This window comes from Pelodiscus sinensis, chromosome 9, assembly GCF_052426305.1.
Source record: "Pelodiscus sinensis isolate ZL-2025 chromosome 9, ASM5242630v1, whole genome shotgun sequence".
In the NCBI taxonomy this organism is placed as follows: domain Eukaryota; kingdom Metazoa; phylum Chordata; order Testudines; family Trionychidae; genus Pelodiscus; species Pelodiscus sinensis.
In genome coordinates this window covers 53,538,716-53,560,177 of record NC_143060.1, presented here as the reverse complement: position 1 = coordinate 53,560,177, position 21,462 = coordinate 53,538,716, and positions in this window count along the sequence as shown.

The following is a 21,462-nucleotide window of genomic DNA, read 5'->3' as shown; positions in this document are numbered from 1 at the left end:
AGATCCCAGATGATTGGAAAAAGGCAAAAAAGAGAAGAACGATCCAGGGAACTATAGGCCGGTCAGTCTTACCTTGGTTCCTGGAAAAATCATGGAAGGGATCCTTAAGGAATCCATTTTGAGGCTCTTGGAGGAGAGGAAAGTGATTAGGAGTAGTCATGGATTCACAAAGGGCAAGTTGTGCCTGACTAAACTGATTAGCTTCTATGATGACGTAACTGGCTCTGTGGACGTGGGAAAGTTAGTGGGTGTGATATACCTTGACTTTAGCAAGGCTTTTGTTACGGTCTCCCACAATATTCTTGCCAGCAAGTTAAGGGAATGTGGATTGGATAAATGGACGGTAAAATGGATAGAAAGCTGGCTAGAAGGCCGGCTCCAGCTGTAGCCAGACACAAACCCCATCTTGTTTTTCCACGAACCCCATCTTGTTTCCCCCCCCCCCCAGAGAGCAAGAGAAAGGCAGTTAGTCTTTGATGCCCTGGGAACGCAGGGGTGGTGCCTGTCCCTGACTCTACCATAAACAGAAACCAGACAGTAAATGGACTAGCTGATGACTGGGAGGCCTCCCGTTGCCGTGATGGCTGGTATCAGTAATTGACACGCCCTCACTGTCTCAGGAGAGGAATCTTTGCCCATCACATACCAGAGGTGCCCATTGTCTGCATCTTCCCAGGTGTGAATTATGCTTTGCACCCTTTGTGGGAAACTTGGCATTCAAAGCCATTTTTCCCAATTGGCCACTTGAGACCAGGAAGAAGCCCATGTGACCCAAGGGGTATAAAGAGGGTTTAGTTGCCCACCCCATTTGAGCTCCAATCATCTACACCTGCTGGCAGGTATTGATTGTCTCCCGAGGTCCGTGGGACGCCCAACCTCACCCTACTTCTTCCCAAGGGATTGAGAGAAAGACGCTGGCCACGCCAAGTCTGGAACGCAGGGGTGAGAATTGTACCTGCAATGTGTTTTCTTTATGTGTACACTTTAATTGTCTCTCTGTTATAAGTTTAGTTACTTTATTATAGTTTCTTAAGGCAAACTGCTTCATTTCTATTGTAAACTGCCTTTGGTAAGGTGATTTAGCTATAAACTTTGGGAATAAGTGGGAAGCCCTCATTCACTTATAAAATATATATATATATTGAACCAAGTTTCTTTTATTTTATTTTCTCTTTCTTTCTCCTATAATAAGCCAGTGAGTGTCAAGCTTCTGACTTGAACCCGTACTGCTGTACCCGAACCGAACACAAACAAAAGAACTTCAGCCGGTCAAAGGGACAGGTATAGGGAGAGCTTGGGTGTTTTGGATAGTGTCACTCCCAGGTGGCAGATCCATTGGGGCACCTCTCAGCCTCCCCAGGCTGCCCGCTGCGAAGGAATCTTGGATTCTAGCAGCTAAAATCTGAGGTGTTATAAGCTCTCCCTATAAACTTATTGGGCACCCGTCAACCTCCTCCAGGTTGCCCACTGCAAGGGACCCCGGTCTCAGCAGTTGAAGTCTCGGGTGTATAGCACACACACACACCAGGTCGTCTGAGAGCCTGTTGGCTGCCCTCTGCGACGGGACCCCGGTCCTAGCAGTAAAGTCACAGATGTTAAACTATTTTTGGGGTGCCCTCCAGCCTCCTAGGCTGCCCAGTGCAACGAGACTTTGCGTCTCAGCAGTTGAAGACTTGGGTGTAACACACACACACACACTGCCCTGACCATTTCGACTGACACCAGCGGGTAGTGATCAACGGCTTGATGTCAGGATGGTGGTCGGTTTCTAGCAGAGTGCCCCAAGATTTGGTTCTAGGAATGGTTTTGTTCAATATCTTTATTAATGACCTGGATGAGGGCATGAATTGCACCCTCAGCAAGTTTGCAGATGACGCTAAGCTAGGGGGAGAGGTAGATATGCTGGAGGGCAGGGATGGAGTTGAGTGACTTAGACAAATTGGAGGATTGGGCCACAAGAAATCTGATGAGGTTCAACAAGGACAAATGCAGAGTCCTGCACTTGGGATGGAAGAATCCCAAGCATTGTTACAGGCCAACCAGCTAAGTTGTAGTTCTGCAGAAAAGGAGCTGGGGGTTACAGTGGATGATAAGCTGGATATGAGTCAACAATATGCCCTTGTAGCCAAGAAGGCTAATGGCATATTAGGTTGCATTAAGAGGAGCATTTCCAGCAGATGCAGAGATGTCATTATTCACCTTTATTCGGCTCTGGTGAGGCCACATCTGGAGTATTGTGTCCAGTTCTGGGCCCCCCACTACAAAAAGGATGTGGACCCATTGGAGAGGGTCCAGCAGAGGGCAACCAAAATGATTAGGGGGCTGGAGCATATGAGGAGCGGCTGAGTGAGTTGGGTCTGTTTAGTCTGCAGAAGCGAAAAGTGAGGGGGGATTTGATAGCAGCCTTCAGCTTCCTGAAGGGAGGTTCCAAAGAGGATGGAGAAAGGCTGTTCTCAGTAGTGACAGATGGCAGAACAAGGAGCAATGTTCTCAAGTTGTGGTGGGAGAGGTCCAGGTTGGATATTAGGAAAAACTATTTCACTAGGGGTACGTCTAAACTACATAGCTCCGTCGATGGAGCCATGTAGATTTGTTGTTTTGGCAAAGGCAAATGAAGCCACGATTTAAATGATGGCAGCTTCATTTAAATTTACATGGCTGCCGCGCTGAGCCGACAAACAGCTGATCAACTGTTTGTCCGCTCAGCGCGCTAGTCTGGACGCTCCCCTGCCGACATCAAAGCCCTTTGTCGGCAGCCTGGGTAAACCTCATCCCACGAGGAATAACGGGGCTGCCGACAAAGGGCTTTGATGTCGGCAGGGGAGCATCCAGACTAGCGCGCTGAGCGGACAAACAGCTGATCAGCTGTTTGTCGGCTCAGCGCGGCAGACATGTAAATGAAGCTGCGATCATTTAAATCGCGGCTTCATTTGACTTTGCCTATGTGTCTAATCTACATGCCTCTGACGACAGAAGCATGTAGTTTAGACACACACTTTAGGAGAGTGGTGAAGCACTGGAATGGGTTATCTAGGGAAGTAGTGGAGTCTCCATCCCTAGAGGGGTTTAAGTCTTGGCTTGACAAAGCCCTGGCTAAGTTGATCTAGTTGGGATTGGTCCTGCCTAGAGCAGGGGGCTGGACTTGATGACCTTCTGAGGTCTCTTCCAGCTCTATGGTTCTATGATTCTGTGATTCTATGCTGCAGACCTGCTCCAGGCTCCTGGTGTGTTCCTTTGTGGCCATACAGCCATAGATATTGGCATTGCGCCATCTGGAGTGGAGCTCCTGGAGGTTCCCCTCGTCAACCCACGACTTCAGGAGGGCCAGAATCTATGCTTCAGACCAGAATGATGCATTCCTCTTGCAGCTCCTGGCAGGCTCCTGGGGTGGGCATGGGGCTTTTGGGAAGCTTGTGGCTAGGACATAGTGCCAGACATGTTGCACTAGCAGCTGCGCTGGCGCTGGAAGCTATGAGGGCCTCCTTTCTGCCACAAACCTTGTCCCAATGTGTCAGCAGCTTTAAGATATGGCAAGGAACAGGAACTATAGAGTTGTGATAAGAGTGGATGGAGTGGCTGTGAGGGCACCTGTGTTATTTTCTGGAGGCTTCTTTTTTTGACAAAACTCCCTATTTCTCATCCCCTATTCCTCATCCTCATCCGCTCCCATTCCTCATCCTCATTCACCTTTTTCTGAAAAAGCTTTTTTGGAAAAAGACTTATTCTTTGTGGAATGAGGTTTACCGCTGTTGGAAAAAGCCCTTCATTATTTTGATTTTCTGTCAAAATAATGGAGTGGCAGTGTGGATGCTAGTATTGGTTTTCTGGAATAACAGCTGTTATTCTGGAGAAATGGTGCAGTGTAGATGCACCCTTAGTTAGGGTTCACCCTGCTTTGAGCAGGGGGTTAGACTAGATGACCTCCTGAGATCTTTTCCAACCAATCTTTTCTAATCTATGATTCTAAGTAGCTATACCACCATTGGAGAAGTACAGAGAACAAATTGTGAATTTGAGTCACAAGTTGCCTCTTGGGCTTCCCCTTTTTCCTCTAGCAGGAACTAATCAGATACTTGTCTACACCAGTTGCTCTCATCCTTTCCAGACTATTGTACCCTTTCAGGAGTCTTTTTTGTCTTGTATGCCCCTAAGATGCACCTCACTTAAAAACCACCTGATTTTAAAATCAGACATATACCTGTGTCACAGCACACTATTTCTGAAATGTCTTTTTCTTATTTTTTACCATATAATTAAAAAATCAGCTGGGATATAAATATTGTACTTTTCAGGGTATAATATAAATATTTCATTGTATGAAATTTTATTTTGTACTCTCTTTGTTAGTTCTTTTTACATAGCTTTTTGTAAAACTAGGCAAATATCTATGTGAATTGGTGTACATCTGTGTAACCTCTGCCCAGCACAGTGAAAATGAGTGGGTGGAGGGAGACAGCAAGTGCTGGAAGGAGATGGGATGGAGTGAGTGGAGGAACAGGGGCTATGGCTACGTGGCTAGACTGGAGTTAAATTGAAAAAAGATACACAATTTGTGGTATGCAAATTGCATATCTTTTTCTGATTTACTTTCAAAAGAGGCTTTTCCAAAATTTGGTGCATCTACAGGGTGCCAAATTTGAGAAAAAAAGTGTTCTTTCAACACATCCCTTATTCCTCGTAAAATGAGGTTTACAGGGATGGCAAAAGAGTGTGTCCGCTTTTTCAAAATTTTTTCTTTTCAAAAAAGCAGATGCGTTCCTTCATTGTGACATTTCTTTTCCGGGATACCTCTGGTATTCCGGAAAGGCAATGCAGTCTAGATGTAGTGTTTGAGAAGGGGTGGGGATTCAGGAATGGGCAGGGCAGGCAAAGGTGGGACAACGGTGTTTGGTTGTCTGCCTTCAGAAAGTTGGTAACTCTAGGAGACTGATACTGTGGTTGAAAATGACTCATATATGCTACTAGATTGTTTTTATATTCTGACTCAACTCTGCCCTTGCCTCTTTCTGTATATTCTCTATCTCCAAGTGATAAACAAGCAGAAACTGCTTTTCTCTCTTCTTGCATAGACTGATGCAGGAAACCCAAATTGAGGAATAAGTAGACATCATCAGTAATAGAAACAAACTGAAAAAAGGAGAGAGAAGTGGAAAAGCAGGATTTATGAAGCCAGAGATGGAGCTTTCTAATGCTTTGATAAGAGGCCGGGATGCTGTGCTGGGGCCTCACATTAAGTTCTTGGAGTTAGAAGAAGAGAACAAGTGGCAGTCATGTACTTAATGGTATTAGAATAGTAGTAGGTTGTAGAGGTAGTGGTTCTTTATTTACCACAACCAACTAACCTTAAGCACTGGAATAAATTGCCTGGGGAGGTACCACTGGAGATAAAGTTCTTGTCCATCATTGGAGATAGTGTTCTCCTCCATCCTCCCTGTTGAAGGAAAAAGTCCACATAGGGGTCATCGAATTTTGGAAGTAAATGCAGGGTTGCACAAGTGGTGTCAGAGAGAGGATTGTTTGGATTCTTTGACAATGGGATGCAATTCTGGCCACAAGGATTGCTAGGAAGGGATGGAATCCACTTAATAAAGAGAGAGAAGAGAATCTTCGCAGGCAGGCTTGCAAATCTAATGAGGAGGGCTTTAAGCTAGGTTCATTGTGGGATGGTGGCCTAAGCCCTGAATTAAATTGGGAAGTGGGATACCAGGAAGAAAAACAAGGAGGAAGGTGCAACAGAGGAGGACCTCTGGTTCAGATAGAGAAGGTAGGGCAATCAGCTAATTATCTAAGGTGTCTTACACAAATGCAAGAAGCCTGGTAAATAAGTAGGAAGAATTAGATGTCTTGGCACAGTCAAAGAACTATGATTTAATAGGAATAATGTAGCATGGGCTGGCTGACTCACATGACTGGAACACTGTCATGGAAGGGTATAAACTATTCAGGAAGGAGAGCTGGGGGAGAAAAGGAGGAGGAGTCGCACTGTATGTAGGAGAGCAGTATGATTGCTCAGAGCTCCAGTATAAAGTGGGAGAAAAGCCTATTGAGAGTCTTTGGATTAAATTTAGAGGTGAGAGCAACAGGGGTGATGTTGTGGTTGGTGTTTGCTACAGCCCACCAGATCAGGTGGATGAGGTAAATTAGGCTTTCTTCAGACAACTAGGAGAAGCTTCCAGATCACAGGCCCTGGTTCTCATGGGGGACTTTAATCACCCTGACATTTGTTGGGAGACCAATGCAGCAGTGCATAGACATTCCAGGAAGATTTTGGAGAATATAGGGGGCAACTTACTGGTACAAGTGCTGAAGGAACCAACGAAGGGCCCTGCACCGCTTCACCTGCTGTTCACGAACAGGGAGGAACTAGTAAGGGAAGTAGATGTGGATGGCAACCTGGGAAGCAGTGGTCATTTGATGGCTGATTTCAGGATCCTGACCAAAGGAAGAAAGAAGAGCAGCAAAATACAGACCTTGGACTTCAGAAAAGCAGACTTTGACTCCTTCAGGGAACTGATGGGCAGGATCCCCTGGGATGCTAACATGAAGGGGAAAGGAGTCCAGGAGAGCTGGCAGTATTTTAAAGAAGTCTTATTGAAGACACAGGAACAAATCATCCCAATGCACAGTAAGAAAAGCAAATATGGTTGGCCACCAGATTGGGTTAATTGTGAAATCCATTGGTGAGCTTAAACATAAAAAGGAAGCTTTCAAGAAGTGGAAACTTGCACGGATGACTAGGGAGGAGTATAAATATATTGCTTGAGGATTCAGGACTGTAATTAGGAAGACCAAGAGGTTTTTAAGTCCTGGCTTGACAAAGCCCTGGCTGGGATGATTTAGTTAGGGTTGGTCCTGCTTTGGGCAGGGGATTGGACTCATTGAACTCATGAGGTCAATTCTAACCCTCTGATTCTATTAGATATTTAAGAGCAGGTTAACCAGACCTCTCTCAGGGATGATCTAGATGGTTCTTGGTCCTGCCATGAGGACAGAGAACTGGACTTGATGACCTCTTGATGTCCTTGCTGTTCACTAACAGGGAGGAACTAGTAAGGGAAGTAGATGTGGGTGGCAACCTGGGAAGCAGTGGTCATTTGATGGTCATTTGATCTACTATTGTATGTGTAACCCCTCCTGTTGGCTAGCCCAGTGTGAGGTTATTCAGCAAAGGGGAAGCTTGTGACTTCTTACACCACTGTGGGGGGAGGGCTAGGCCTGAGGCTGCTTGGTGTGCTCTGCGTTGTGTATGTGTGAGTGCACCTCAGACCAGACCCACTCCGACAAATCACCAGGAACAGGCTTTATTCTGTAAAAAACATAGAACAGGATCACAGTTCAGCAGCCCCTTCTCTCAGCATGCTGCCTGTGTGCTGCTTCTAGCACAGTCCTTGCTGAGACCCTGCTGGGGGCAGAGGCCCTACAGCACACAACACGGCCCCCTTGGAACACATGTTCCAACTCCCACAGTAACTAAACCCCACGTAACCAAGTCCAGGTTCTCCCTTTGTGTCACTTAAACTCCTCTCAGCGTGCTCTATAGCCCTTTCTGGTCCTACCTGTAAAAAACATAGAACAGGAAAACAGTTCAGCAGCCCCTTCTCTCAGCATGCAGCCTGTGTGCTGCTTCTAGCACAGTCCTTGCTGAGACCCTGCTGGGGGCAGAGGGCACATCCTGGAAGGAACTAGGAAGTTCTCCCAACATGCCGCAGTTTGTGGTCCACAACTTGTACTTCCCAGGGCTGCTGCTGAAACACACTGGACCTTGGGCTACTTATGATTCTATGAAATTTTGTGCCCAACTAGAGTGTCACTTTAGATTTGAACTTATGCGATGATGCTTTGTAAGAAGACAGCCACTCAATCGCTTCAGACTTTGCCTGTCTCCAGTTAAATCATCTAAAATATTTAAATTATGGGAGGATCTGTAATCACCACCTATTATTCTTCATGTTTTCTGGCATATTATTCTTTTCCAAACTTTAATTGTTTGGACTGAAAGTTTCCATGCTGAATGTCCACTTAAGGCTTATTTTTGTTTTTTAATTTCAGCCAAAACTGTCCTGACATTTCTGAGAATGAGACTCATAGTTATTTTACACAAGAATCTGGTGACCTTTTATTTGAAAAGCTCTAGAACAACCCATACCTAGCACTTGTCAGAGGTGTGGCCTTTGTGTCAAGGACATGCCTTTTGCAGGCACTGTGAAAACCTTACCCATCTTAGAAGTCTTTGAATAAATATTGTTTGCACATGCTCAGTAGACACTAATATTTTAGCAACTGGGTTTCCTGATTCTTCTGACCCTGGGTATGACAGAAGTCTTTTACGGTATGACTTTTCCCTGCAATTTGTGGCTCTGATTTGCTGCAGGCCAGGCTATTACAGACTTGGGGTACCTAAATTCAGAGCAAGGGGGATTTCCTCTTTGCTGTCAGTGAAGCCCTCTGCTAGGCACAAACAGTGTAGAGAAAAAAGCTTAGTGATTAGAATGTTGAGGAAAGAACTTCTGGAGAGGTGTCGGCAGGAGGAGTAAAATGAGTAGGGGAGATTGGGAATGGAGGCTGGTGGAAAATAATTGAAAAGGGATTGAGAGTTGGGGCTAAGAGCAAGGAAACTGGGACTGTAAGCTATTTGGGGGAGGGGTGGCAGGAAGGAGACTAGAATTTCCTAACTTTTGAATACTTGACTTCTATTAATGTATATGTCTATACAATATACGTCACTTTGTGGACAATATCTTTTTAAGATTCAAGGCAAAGTTATCAGATGTGATTTTCTTTTTCTTTTTTTCATTGCTCTCTGCTAAGAAGAAAATACAAGGACCAAGGAAAAAATTATTGATTTGAGAATGGTAATACTATTAGACTATTAATGATTGGGAACCTTCCTAGAAAATGTTTTTAATTTTCTTCCTAGCAATAATTTGTTGCAAAATCTCCAGTTTTAAGAAGACTATGTTAGTAAATTATTTGTAAAGAATTACTTTAATTCTTATAGCATCCCTTTAGGCTCAGGTTTTTCCAAGTTATTAGATGAAACTCTTACAGCTTACATTCATGTATATTTATTTGCCCTTGAACATGTTTTAATTAAGTTTGAAGAATGACATGCTTTTTAAATTCCTTCTGGATAAATAGGACAGAGGGGATATACATTATTAGGACCATGTTTTGACTCTATTAAAGTATTTATATTGGAAATGTTTGATGTCCCAGTTCCCCGCTCCCCCCCCCCCCCCAAGCTCCTAATTTTGTATTTTTAATAGTTATGCTATGTGTGCCCTTTGACTAGAGACACTTAATGCTTAGATCAGGAACACATTGAACTCACACAAATGGCTTCACCTTGAGCATGCCTGGAGCAAGATTTTGAGTGCAAAATGATCTTGAGCTCACTTTCTACCTCTGGGGGTTCCCACACAGGTAAGTCATTGTTTACAACCATGTTTTGTGCATTACAATTTAATTCTTTAAAAGAATAGGAAGATGCTTCCAGGGAAGCCAAGATCTGAATTCTGCATCAGTTCTACTGGGGATTCATCTTCTCCTAACTGATTTGTGCTGGGGGCTCTGCTCTGCCTGTCTCCAATACTCTGGACACCCAGCCACCATTGCCACCTGGGAACTCTGATTAGTTCAAGCTTCATGGAGTGGTGAGATTGCTCATTCTCTCTTTCTCAGTTTAGCCTCCTGACCTTGCCTTATATAATCAATTATGAATTACTAGCCAATTTAAGTCAGATTTAATATTGTAACTGTTTTGTTTGGTTACTACCTGAAATAAATAACTTTCACAGTGAAGGTTGTTGTTTTCTCTCCCCACCCCACATTTAGTGGAGGTGTTTTTGGCTTCCCCATTCACTCTGAAATACTGCTCTTTGTACCTAAGTGCCCCCAAAATCCTGTGGGCTTTGTTCATCAAGTGGGTTACCAGCAGTAGAATTTGTGGTGTGAAAGCGGGGATAGGTAGTTAACAAACCTGAGAGCACATGAGGGTATGTCTACACTACAGCACTAATTTGAACTAACTTAATTCAAATTAGTTAATTTGAAATAAGCTCATTAGAATTAGTGCATCTAGACCTAAAAACTAATTTGAATTAGCGTTTTGCTAATTCGAAATAGCATGTCCACATTGAGTGGACCCTGAACCGAAGTTAAGGCTGGCCGGAAGCAGTGCCAGCAGGCCATCAGGTTAGGACTTAGAGTGTGGAGCTGCTGCCTCAGGCTAGCCAACGGCTGTGCTTAAAGGGACCCGATTCCCACCCCAGACAGACAGTTCTCAGGGTTCTCAGCTTGCTTGTCTAACTCGATGAGGGACAGCAAAGCAGTACAGTCTTGGAGTGCCCTGAGTACCCTCACTCGGCACATCACAGCACTCAGCCATCAGCCTGGCTGCACTTGCCACAGGCTGCCATCCGGGAGGGTCAATCGGGGGGCTGTCAGAAACCAGGAGACCCTGCAGGAGAGCTTCCACCCCCGAGGAGCCCACAGAGCCACCCCAGTCCTCCCCATCTGGGGCTCATGTCCCATTCCTCCCTCACCTCCTTCCACTTACCCCTCCCTAGCCCCCCTTCCTGATGTAAAAAATAAAGGACACATGTGTTCAAAAATAGAAATCTCTTTATTTAACAAAACTGTGGGGGGGATTAACCTCTGGGGTGACTGGGAAAAGAGGTGGGAGAGAGGAAGAGAGAGGGTGGAAGAGGGGAGGGGGAAACCTGGGAGGAGGGAGCTGGAAGTGGGAAGCCAGGGGAAGAAGGAGGAGGGGAAGTATAAAACTATGGTACGCCATATCTTCAGTACTGTGTACAGATGTGGTCTCCTCACCTCAAAAAAAGATATTTTGGCCTTGGAAAGGTTTCAGAAAAGGGCAACTAAAGTGATTAGGGGTTTGGAACAGGTCCCGTATGAAGAGAGGCTAAAGAGACTGGGACTTTTCAGCTTAGAAAAGAGGAGACTGAGGGGGGATATGATAGAGGAATATAAAATCATGAGTGGTGTGGAGAGGGTGAATAAAGAAAAGTTCTTCATTAGTTCCCATAATAGAAGGACTAGAGGACACCAAATGAAATGAATGGGTAGCAGACTTAAAACTAATAAAAGAAAGTTCTTCTTCACACAGCGCATAGTCAACCTGTGGAACTCCTTGCCACAGGACGCTGTGAAGGCTAGAACTATAACAGAGTTTAAAGAGAAGTTAGATAATTTCATGGAGGTTGGGTCCATGGAGTGCTATTAGCCAGGGTGTAGGAACAGTGTCCCTGGCCTCTGGAGATGGATGGCATGAGACAAATCGCTTGGTCATTGTCTTCGGTCTTCGGGGCACCTGGTGTTGGCCGCTGTTGGCAGACAGGCTACTGTGCTAGATGGACCTTTGGTCTGACCCAGTACAGCTGTTCTTATGTTCTAAGCTCAGGGTCGGGGGTCTCACTGGACCAACTTGATTTTCATGCAAACCTGCTCCTGGGTTCACAGGTAGCCTTTGGTGGCCAGGCTGGCAGCTATCCTGCCCTAGATGGCCACTTTCCTGTACCTACTGCGGAGATTGTGGATGTTGGAGGCCTCCCTCCAAACTTCAAAGAGGTCCACGATCTCCACACCATACCAGGCAGGCGCCTGCCTCTTGCTGCCCCGGTCAGGCTCCTGTGAGCTGCCAACCTGGTCCCAGGAAGAGGCAGAGGGCTGGGTGGCAGTGGGTGGCTGGCTCATGCTGTACCAGGTGCAGGGTCTGCTGGCTGGGGACTGGCAGGCTTTCAACTGGCACAAACACTGTAGCCAGGCCGTGCCCCTTTAAGGGCTCCGGGACCGGGAGGGGGGCATAAGAGTTTCTGGTCTGGCCCAGAGTGGACACCAGGGCAACCTGGGAAGGGCTTGCCTCCAACTAGTTCAAATTAAGTGGCTACACAGCCCTTAATTCGAACTTCTTAATTCGAACTAGGCGTTAGTCCTGGTGGAATGAGGTTTACTTAGTTCGAATTAAGCGCTCCTCTAGTTTGATTTAAATTCGAACTAGCGGTTTGCATGTGTAGCCCCTATTAAAGTTAATTCGAACTAACGGCTGTTAGTTCGAATTAACTTTGTAGTGTAGACATACCCTGAGAGTGTTAGCTTGAAGCAGGAGTTTTCAAACTTTGGGTTGCAGCTTGTGAGGACAAGGCACTGACTGGCCATGAGATGCTTTGTTTACTTGAATGTCTGCAACTCACCATTTCTGGCCAATGGGAGCTACAGTTTGAAAATCCCTGGCTTAAACCCATTCCACTGAGTCCAAGGGCACATGAGGGTCATAGCTTAGTAGGTTAGGTTGCACAGAAATGCTGAGTCCAGCGACATATATAGGGGTCAGCTTATGAGTGCTGATTAACAGATCCAATCAGATGTACTCTGGGAATGGGTGTGAATGGGTATTCTTCTGATTCTAGGGTGGGAAGAACCTTGATCTGCAGAATAGCTCCACTGAGAGAAGCAGAGCTCCATATGAAACACATGCAGCACATTGGTAGAATTGTCAACCCCCACCAGAAGAATAACCCTAATAAATGAGAATACTCCAAACTAATGGGCAAATCTGATAACACCTTTTAATTTGTTTTGCATTGGTACTATGAAAGAGACTAGGAGATAGTGTGAATATCCTATCTTATCTTTCCCAACAAGAACTCTAGTCTATATAGAAGTATACACCTTGCTCCGGAAAGACAGACAGGGGAAAAAGGAGGAAATGTTGCTTTATATATTTTAAAGCAGATTTACCAGGCATTGCACGAATCCTTAACTCTTTTTTTTAAATAAAAGAAAAAATTTATTTGCTTTATTGAAATTACTGTATTTTTTCAAAAAAACCTGCATTTTTATGTAGTTAGTTTTAGTTATTTTTTAACATTGGAATTCCCTCAAATGTTTTTTCTTCATCTCTATGAATTCTTATCATTCACTATGTGAACACAAATGGGTTATAGTCCGTTTTGTTTCCAATATATTATCTTCTAGTTTTCAAACCTTAAGCATAGATTTAGCTGTGCCAAAACAGAGGACTACTCCAAATTTCTCCAATCTAGCCCATTTTTCTAGCTCATGTTGGCTCAGTCTCTTTCAGCATTCACTTAATTTTGTCAGTTTTGAGCATTCTACTTGCTTTGGTGATTTTGTCTCTCTTTTTTTCTGTTTGGCTTTATGAGAAGCAATCCCATTCCAGACACACCCCATTTTCTTTGCACAACTAAACCATTACAGTAGATTACATTATGTTCAGAGGAAGCTGTATACCAAATTTGGTGGTCCTAGGTATACCCTCAAGAGGTATTCTTGATTATTCAAATTCTCTAAAAAATATATTAGATGTATATACTTGGACTGGGGTTGAGATGGAAATAGGACACAGTTATTGAAAGCCCCTGGGTAAGGCTAAAAGGGGTAAAAAACAAGTGTGATGTCATGATAGGGGGTCTACTACAAATCACCTAATCAGGAAGAAGAGATAGATAAGGCCTTTTTCAAACAACTAACAAAAACATCCAAAACACAGGATTTGGTTGTAATGGGGGACTTTGACTATCCAGACATCTGTTGGGAAAACAACACAGCAGGACACAGATCATCCCAGTTATTTGAATATATTGGAAATAATTTTTAGTTGAGAAGATGAAAAAAACTAATGGGAGAGGCTATTCTAGATTTGATTTTTAAGAATTAGGGAGGAACTGGTTGAGAATTTGAAAGGCAGCTTGAGTGACACTGATCTTGAAATGACGGAGTTCATGATTCTTAGGCATGGTGGGAGGGAGAACGGCAAAATAAAGACAATGATTTCAAGAGGACAGATATGAGCAAACATGGGCAATTGGTAGTTAAATTTCCATGGGAAACAAGTTGGCAGTTTTTCTAAGAGACGTTATTAATGGCATAAGAACAAACTATTCCACTGCATAGGAAAAATAGGAAGTATGGCAAGAGACCTCCCCGGCTTAACAAAGAGAACTTGAATGATCTAAAAATCAGAAAGGAATCATACAAAAAGTGGAAACTAAGTCAAGTTACAAGAATGAATAAAAACAAATAACCCAAGTATGTTGGGCAAAAATAGACCAAGGCAAAAAGTAAGACACAATTGGTATCTACAAAACATTCTATAAATGTATTAGCAAGAGGAAGATCAAAGACAGGGTAGAACTGATACTCAATGAAGAGGGAAAAACAATAACAGAAAATGTGGAAATGGCAGAGGTGCTCAATGACCTCTTTGCTTCAGTTTTCACCAAGAAGGTTGGTGACAATGGGATGCCTAACATAGTGAATGCCAGTGAAAATGAGGTAGGTTCAAAAGTTAAAATAGGAAAAGAGCAAGTTACAAATTATTTAGAAAAGTTAGATGTCTTCAAGTCACCTTGAAGTTGGCCATTTTTCTAAAAAACCTCTGCAGTGTAGACAAACCCTGAGTGGGGTGTCACCAATGCTGGCCTGAGTTTCTCACCCCTTCTTTAGAGTGTAAGGACTAGATCAGTATACGATTGGTGGGAATGGAGGGAAGCTATGAGGAAGTGGGTAGTATTCTATCTTCTGTTCAGAATCTTGTACCTGGGTCCAGATTTGTAATAGGTGAGATGGTGAGGGGGAAATCTCGCTCCCCTGGGGTACAGAGCCCCCAGAAGGGTCCGAGGCCGGAGGTCAAATCAGTGAGGCAGGAGAGAAACCTAGAAGGGAAAACTTTATGATGCATGCATGCAGGCTGTCACTTCCAAGAGTGAAGCAGCAGCCCTGACAGACAGATTCAGGTATCCTATATACAGAATGCTTAGACAGTTCAGTTGTGGATTGTTCTTCTTTAACATCTCAAAGTCTCAGCAGAAGTACTCTGAGACTTCTGTTCACCCCAGGAGTGCTAGAAGTAAGTTTTTACAGTACACAAAGCCACATGAGAACTTGAGTGGAGGAGTCTACAAGGCAAACTGTGACAAAGATAAGGGTTTACATGACAAATTGTGACAGACTAGGAGTATCTCTGAACTTGAGATAGGAGGCATTGTAAGGGTCTTGATTAGAGCTAATTTGATTTCTCTCTGTTACAGGGAGAGAGGCCTGGAAAACTTTTTAACCCTTACAGCAGTTTTCTTTCAGAGAGTTTTGATTTCTGCACAGTCCCCCCTTTGACACAATTGGAGTTATTTGATTTTCCCCACAATGGCTAAATGATTAATTGAAGAATAATTCATTCTTGCTCTCATTCTAGCTCAAAGACTTTTTCAACTATTCTGCTGAAGCTGTTCAGCTTTGTATCAAATATTTGTATGGTCACTGCACAAATTGAGTATCTTATTTCAAATCTATTTTAACATAGCATTTTTTGAAATTTGTCATGTCTACACAGCATCAGATTTTGTAATAATGTACTGTTTTGAGTCATCCCTTAACCCTTGTATTATGAGGTTTACTGGGATGGTGAAATAGCGCGCCCATTATTTCAAAAAATACTTTGAAATAACGGGCGGCTTGTGTAGCTATTTTGGGATACCTCTAGTATCCCGAAATAGCTGTGCAGTATAGATCTACCCCAAGACGCACATTCATTTTGTAGATTTTGTGTCCTTTTTGGTTATAGCATTTACAGTAAACTGTCATTTTAAATAACAAAAATGTTACATGACATGATTCCCTGAACTATTACCCAGGGTATCATGTGGGTTTTGCAAATATTCAATATCTGGATTGATTTGCTGAGTGAGTGATATGGCTCAATAACTTTGTTAGAAATTTAGCAATTCTTTGTTTGATTGCTAATTGAATAAAGGTGTTTTAATTTAAATACATTTGGTTTATTTTTTCTTTTGCTCCAAAGTTAATGTCAGTGCCTTAACAAACACTTAACAAATTCAGCAGAATTTTACTAAAAGGATCTCAAAGTATTTCTTTGCTGCTCTAACCACAAGCTCTCCTTTCCCACTATTTTTAATTGTATCCTCTCCCTTATTCTGAATTCCTTTCCTCTTCTCCCGTACTTTGGTGTCTGCATCTTTAATATCTAGTCCTTATTTTCCAGATCTGTTCTCTTATTCCCAGCCTTGCTTTATATGCTACTGAATAACTGTGGGGAAAGTCTGATTTCTCCAGGTATATGCTGGACTCTTCCACACTAATATGCAGTTCTGCTCCATTGTTTGTGTATGGTGAGTTTGGAGTTCTTTGTGTGTGTGTTTTGATAGTGGGATTGTGCCAAGAGGGCCCAGCCAACCTATGCATAAATATACAGCAGAGATGGTCCCTACAAACTTAGTAGAATATTCTAAAATGTGGCCATATCAATATCATTCCTTATTTCACAAACCCACTCTGAACACTTTCACAATAATACTTGCTATTTCAGTGACCAGCATAAGTGTGAACTGCTGCCTAATCTGAGGCACCAAACAGGTGAAGCCAAGGGCCCGCAGAACCCCTTTTTTGAGGGAGGGGAAATGGGATTATGAACTGGAAGGAAACCCAGCTTGGTTTCAGGTCTCTAGTTGAGTTTTCAGGCTGACTAGCTCTCTAGATCACATTTCCTATGAAAATCACAAAGATAAAAGTGAAAAATAGGAGTTCTTTACTGAAATACACCCACAATAAGGGGAGAGGGGAAACCTTGCGGGTGCGTCTATACTGGCAAGATTTCACGCAAAATCTTTCCGCCTGTTTACACTGGCCGCGAGTATTTGCACAAGAACACTGACTTTGTACTGGACAAAATCTGTGGTTCTTGCACAAATACTCCGATGCTCCCGCTCAGGGATAAGCCCTCTTGCGCAAGTATTCTTGGGCAAGAAGGCCAGTGTAGACAGCCAAGTTAATTTCTTGAGCAAGAAAGCCCGGTGACTAAAATGGCCATCAGAGATTTCTTGCACAAGAGAGCATCTATACTGGCATGGATGCTTTTGCACAAAAGCAAATCTTTTGTGCAAAGGCACATGCCAGTATAGATGCTCTCTTGCACAAATACTTTTAACGGAAAAACTTTTCTGTTAAAAGTATTTGCGCAAAATCATGCCGGTCTAGACGCAGCCTGCATATTTCATCTCTGCTGTCTTTCTTGCCAAAGAACTTCACTTTTCCCTAATGGACTCTTATGCCTAGAACCCTTGCTGACTTTGGTCTCCAGTTCCTTTCTTAAATCCTTTTTCTCCTCCCCATCCTTTTCCTTCCTAGTCAACCTTGTCAAAACTGAAACAGACAGTAATAGGCAAAGGTGAGAATTCTTCCTCCTTCTCCTTAATTTCAACACCTCATTCTTTCTTCCTGTTTCCAATGCAGTGTTCTATGTGTGCTTGAATTGTAATAACAACTATTGGGATTGAGACCTCATTGTGACAAATTCCATACAAATGCACAAGGAGGCACAGTCCTTGCTCTGACAAGTTTACAATTTAATTTAGAGACAGGCTGTAACAAGCAAATGTGAGAAATAGTGAGGTAATGACCATATTAGTTAATCATGTGTAAAAAAGTGTTTCTGAATCAATTTTAGCTGTTTTTTTTTTGATGAACAAGCCAATGACGCTTTAAAAAATATAAATATTTAATAGTATCATCTGCTCCTCAATCTAGCTACTAGTGGGTTTTTTTGGATTTCATAGCAATAGTGGGTCTTGAGAAAAGCAATTTGAAGGAGAAGAGGGTTGTGGTCATAAAGCTTTCTACTTCCCTCTTCCCCGAAATTGTTGAATGTATCCCCTTGACCCTATTCCTTTTTGCCTGTCTCAGTTATACTGGCTCTGATTCATCAAAACACTTTGTCTCATTCTAAATTTATCCCTTACTCAGCAAACCACCTTTAGCATGTTGTTTAAGGGTTTGTTGAATCAGAGCCTCTGTGTTCTCCTGGTATTATTACTGATCACACCTTAATCCCCTGCCCTTTTTTTTCTTACATAGTGGTAACCCTCATGGTTAACTTCAATTTCCTCATTGCTCCTATCTCATACCGTCACACAGCTCTAGACCCTCTTGGATGTTGAGCCATTTCTGAACTTAGTATTGTTCTTCCTTAATCCCACGCCCCTCTGTATCTCTTTTTCTGGTAGGGGATAGATGATTGGGTAAATGGAAATTTGTTACAGAGCTTAATCATCTGAACTTATTTTGGGGTGCCTGGGAATGACCAGTAATATTAAGTTCCTAACCCTTCTAAAGGAATCTTTAAATTTTGGAGTTAGTGGACGCTGATATAGTCCCTGACTTGAAGTTGTAATAACAACCCAAATACATGGTTTTCATTTTAGCATCCCCATTACAAAGATTTGTTGCAGCATTGCTGTTTTCAAGAATGTTTTGTGTACAAATTTTAATAGACAAAATATCACATGCTTGAAAAATAAATGGAACATGGAAATAACCAAGTAAATATTGTTTTTCCCATCTAAAATAGATAAGTCATGCTCTGAACATGTTAGTTTTTATTTATTTAAAAGCTATCTAGAATTTCTGGTGGGCACACTATCACTCAAGCAATATGGGCATTTATCATTTTCATGCTTTTAAAAACATGCTTCACACCTCCCAAAGTGATTCTTGGAAGTGATACTGGGAATAGGAGAGACAAACTATAGTCTCATAACATTAAAGACAACATTGCATTTTTATTGATAAGGCACCAATGTACCTAAATGTTCTTAGATTCTTATAGAGATATAACACTGTTAAATCTCTAACATTAAAGTGTGTCAGAACTTCATCAAATTAAGGGCTTCAGTCCTGTCTAGGAGGTTAATTCCATGACATTAAGAAGAGGTATTCCATGACATTAAGAAGAGGCCTTGTTATATTAGCAGTAAACAGACTTGTCCTCCAAGGTTAAATAGAAAATAGCTTTTAAAAATATTAATTCTTTGAATTAACTGAAGTGAAAATGTCAAAGAAAAGAACTTTCTTGGGTTAGAGAAGCCTAATTTAGGAGACTTTGGTTTATTTCTTGACATAAGGCTGTGGTTAATTTTGGCATATTTAACTCTTCAAAATATAATTCTTGAGTAAAGTGCATTTGGGTGATTTAAAACAAAGAATTTTCAGATGTGTAGGGATGAGTAAAAATCTTTCTCTTCCATAACACTGCTATATCCTTTAGTTACAAAAAAGAAAATTTGAATCTTAAGTAGTAATTAGCCAAACTAGAAGTGCTCACTTGTTAAATGGTGTACCCCTGGATTGTGCCATGCCGTTTTCCCTTTCTTTTGTCAAGCATAGCCTTGAATTTAATTGTAAATTGTAATTGCACATCCTTCCTTTTGAATTTCCTAAATTATTCCTGTAATTGTCTTGATTCTGAGCAAAAGCATTCTTCAGAAACTCATTATAATTGATGCTGTAATTACAAGAACTTTTTTTTATTTTGTTTTGTTTCTACTTGTAAATGGCTATGCTTAGTGTAGTGTGGGTTGGAGTGAGGTATGTCTTGGAGGAGAATGACCATTTTTTTAAAGGGCTGTAAGCCACATTTCAAACAGCAACAAAAGCCCAACATTTCATTCTAGACGTATTGATACTCTTTCAGCTAGAGAGTGTACTGCACTGACAATGCACCTTATGCAAAAACTGGTGATTCAGTTGAAGGTTAATGGCTAGCATTGCAGGAACACCAGTATAAAGATTATAATTAGGACTGTCTGATGGAAGCTTGCAATAATATAAATAGAAAACATCTGCATGTTCATGGTAATGCCTGTCTCCATCTCATTTCATGCCATTTTTGTGTTTTAATAACATGTTTATCACTAAATCTTAGTTTTTCATTAAATCTCAAGCTATAGGGGAAAACAAGTCAAAATTGTGGTTAAGTAAATGGAGAACTATGGCTTCTTTACATTCTTTCCATTACAAGCTAAAAGGTACTAATGCATTTTGCTCTTCACATTGTATTGTACAAATAAGCTCTGAATCTGAAGGACTTTTATTTTTCATAGATGTATACATGCATTTCAGTAAAAGAATGGGTGGATATAGTGCATTTATCTGTGAGTTTCCTTTTCTTATCCAACTCCCAACATAACTGCGTTAGAAGATGTGAGAGAAAAACATCAATCTGTTACCCACACATTGGCCTAGATCCTTAGCTAGTGTTGATTGGCATAGCTACATGTTAACTACTCCAAATAACTCTAGATGAAGATCTGTCCCTCTTAAACTCTCAAAGCAGAACTTAAACTGTGCTGGGTTCTTATTAATTTATTTTTAGAAACTTTTTCATCTGCAAAGCAAAGTGGAGCAGAATTAGTTCATGCCACAGATGCTAACGTGCCACAGATGCCAGAAATAAGGCTCCACAAATACTGAATTTGACACAAGTCCATCCTATTACCTTTTTTAAAACTGCTACCAATAGGATTCAGGTATTGGAATGCAGTATTTAAGTCAGATATTCAAAAACAGAACAGCATCACATTGAAAAATATAAATCCTGCTGTGAAGAACAGCGATTCTTTAAAAAAATATTGTGATAAACTTGCAATGAGTAACTATGTCAAAAAGCTCAAAACATCTCCCACTTTTCTAATATATAATCCATATGATGATTTTTTTCTGCTCCCTATACTATACATATAATGAGATTTCAGGACAATGATCTATAAACAGTTTCTTTTCCCCATGAATGTGAACTCTGGAGGTCCTACACAGGCAATTGGACACTTGATGCTGGAACTTGATGCTTGATCTTGTATTTAGTGGAAAAGATCAGAAATGTTTTAATTTATCAAAAAGAATTGCAATCTTGGAGCAAAAAGGAGGATAAATGTGGGAAACGTCTACACCGGTATGATTTTCTGGAAATGCTTTTAACAGAAAAGTTTTCCGTTAAAAGCGTTTTCTGAAAAGAGCATCTAGATTGGCACGGACGCTTTTCCGCAAAAAGCACTTTTTGTGGAAAAGCGTCCGTGCCAATCTAGATACGGTTTTATGCAAAAAAGCCCCAATCGCCATTTTAGCCATCGGGGCTTTTTTGCGCAAAACAGTACTGTGCTGTCTACACTGGCCCTCTTGCGCAAATGATTTGCATAAGAGGGCTTTTGCCCGAACGGGAGCAGCATAGTATTTCTGTAAGAACACTGACAATCTTACATGAGATCGTCAGTGTTCTTGCGGAAATTCAAGCAGCCAGTGTAGACAGCTGGCAAGTTTTTCCGCAAAAGCAGATGATTTTGCGGAAAACCTTGCCAGTCTAAACACAGCCCTGGGGTGTTTTCCAGATGCCAGGAGATCCCGACTTATTACTTCAGATGCTTGCTAGAAACATCTAAGGGTGCATCTGCACTGCACACTTATTTTGAAATAAACTATTCCAGAATAGTTATTCAAAAATAGCTTATTTTGAAATAGCATGTCTACACTTCAGGGAAGCCTCAAAGTTAGTCTAAGGCAGGCTTCCCTAAAGTAGAGGTGCTATCTTGATTTACAGCTCCAGGATGCACAGGGAAGGAATAATTTAGAATGGCTCTGGTG